Source organism: Triticum urartu, chromosome 6 (genome assembly GCF_003073215.2).
Source record: "Triticum urartu cultivar G1812 chromosome 6, Tu2.1, whole genome shotgun sequence".
Lineage (NCBI taxonomy): Eukaryota > Viridiplantae > Streptophyta > Magnoliopsida > Poales > Poaceae > Triticum > Triticum urartu.
This window is the reverse complement of record NC_053027.1, coordinates 406917716-406920069: the sequence shown is the minus strand read 5'-3', so window position 1 is coordinate 406920069 and position 2354 is coordinate 406917716.

The following is a 2354-nucleotide window of genomic DNA, read 5'->3' as shown; positions in this document are numbered from 1 at the left end:
ACTACTTTTAGATCAAAAGAGGGTGTGGTAAGAGAAGTTGCAACAAATCTACGACGAACAGCGAAGAACACATGAAGGAAACCTCCTGAACCATAATGCAGATCTATGGGGGTGAGAAGGTGAGAGCTTACGGGTGCGGAGTTGCTGCGGAGGATCGCCGCCGTTCTCTGGACAGAATCAGGGTGATGCAGCGGCTGAGCTTGAGGACGATGATGAGCGCTGCGTCGGCAGTGGAGCTCGAGCGATAGGAGGGTTGCGAGAGAAAGAAGATGAAGAAGAGAGAAGAATGATAAAAGGCCGGGGCGTGCCTATTTATAAGGAAAGAAGCGAACAGGCGGGCGCGAAAATCAAGGAAGACCCAAATAATGGTTATCCAACTAAACAGACGCCTCAATTCTTGGGAGGCATTAAAAATGAAGATCTGTTGAGAGATGACGTCATAAAAGTTTCTTGTGTTTTCAAGGGATGATGTCATGGCGAGTTACAAAAACCTCTGCGAAGATAAGAAGATGGATTTTGTCTAAGTGTTGAAGATTGACAAAGAACAATGTTCAAAGTCAACCTGGGGCCTAATGTTGGGGATATAGCTATCAGTTATGACCCGCCCAGGAGGCGCCGGGTCAGCCCCAATGGCAGGTTACAAAGGAAGCCTAGTAAACATTCAAGACGATAGTTTATCAAATCTTATAGAAGGCCTAAAGGCCTAGAGGCGGGTTAAGGCCCAATATTGTAAACCGCCGTACGTAAGGAAGACTTGTATAGAAAGACATGTAAAAGAAGTCACCGAGCCGGACACGATTTATAAGCCAGCTGGGACTCTATAGGCCGCTAGGCGTCAACCCGTGTATATAAGGGGACGACCCGGTGGCGGCTTAGGGCAAGAAACAAGATATCGATAACCAAGCCGGCGAGTTAGCCTCTTGGTGATCGAAACCCCAGCAATACCAACACAACTAGACGCAGGCTTTTACCTTCATCGTAAGGGGCCGAACTATTATAAAACCTCTCGTGTCCTTTTGTAACGCCCTCGATGCGGCTATATCTCCCACGTGTCGAAGCACGACTTAGAGGTATAACCGCATTGAAAGCAATGTCGCAAGTGAGGTAATCTTCACACAACCCATGTAATACATAAGGGAAAGAGATACATAGTTGGCTTACAATCGCCACTTCACAAAATACCTGAATAAAGCATTACATCATCCAAATACAATCAGGGCCCGACTACGGAGCCAAAATAAAAGAAGAATCCCAAATGCGACACGGTCCCCGATCGACCCCAACTGGGCTCCACTACTGACAACTAGAACGAAACAACACAAAGGACAAGATCTTCATCGAGCTCCTCCTGAGCTTGGTTGCGTCATCTGCACGGACTCATCGGCACCTGCAAGCTGGGTTTGGAAGTATTTGTGAGTCACGGGGACTCAGCAATCTCGCACCCTCGTGATCAAGACTATTTAAGCTTATGGGTAAGGTAAAGGTAAGAGGTGGAGCTACAGCAAGCGACTAGCATATATGGTGGCTAACATACGCAAATGAGAACGAGAAGAGAAGGCAAAGCACGGTCGATAAAAGTATGATCAAGAAGTGATCCTAAAAGCACTGTCGTTGTTTTGTCACGGCAGATGTCCTATAGAGAGGACTTAGTCGTGGAGCCATCGCGACGGGTTAGCTTGAAGGGGTTAAAGTGGACACAAGGACGCAAGAGAGTTTATACTAGTTCGGCCCCCTCAAGGAAGGTAAAGCCTACGTCTAGTTGTGATGGAATTGATTGGGTCTCGATGACTTGGGAGCAAACAAGCTTCGCCTAAGTCTCGAGTTGTGGTTGTCTGTCCCCAAACCGCCGCCGGGCTGTCCCCTTATATACACGGGTGACACCCGTCGGTCCACAGAGTCCCAACACCGGTTCATACTCATATCCGGGTTGGTCTCTCCTTATTCCTAACTTACAATACAAGTTTACATACCAAGCCGGTTTACAGCTACAGGTCTTAAACCGATTACAGGCCTTGGGCCCTTATCTTCCTCCTTGGGTTTTAACACCCTTGAACTATTGATGACGTTAACCCGGCCCAGATAGGCCGGTTTACGCCCAGTAGTAATATCCCCAACATTAGGCCCCAGATTGATTTGAACTGGTTCATGTCAATCCTTAGCAAAAAATATTCGTCTTCAACATCTTCTTGTAGTTGTTGAACCGCCGTGACGTCATCTTCCCTGGTTGCTGAAAACCGGCGTGACGTCATCTATCATAAAGAAAAACATCCCTGATATCTTCTTATTTAATAGATTCGCAATGACCGAGGCAACAACTCTGCTTCCCAGATTTGTGGTTCCTTGATTCCCGCGCC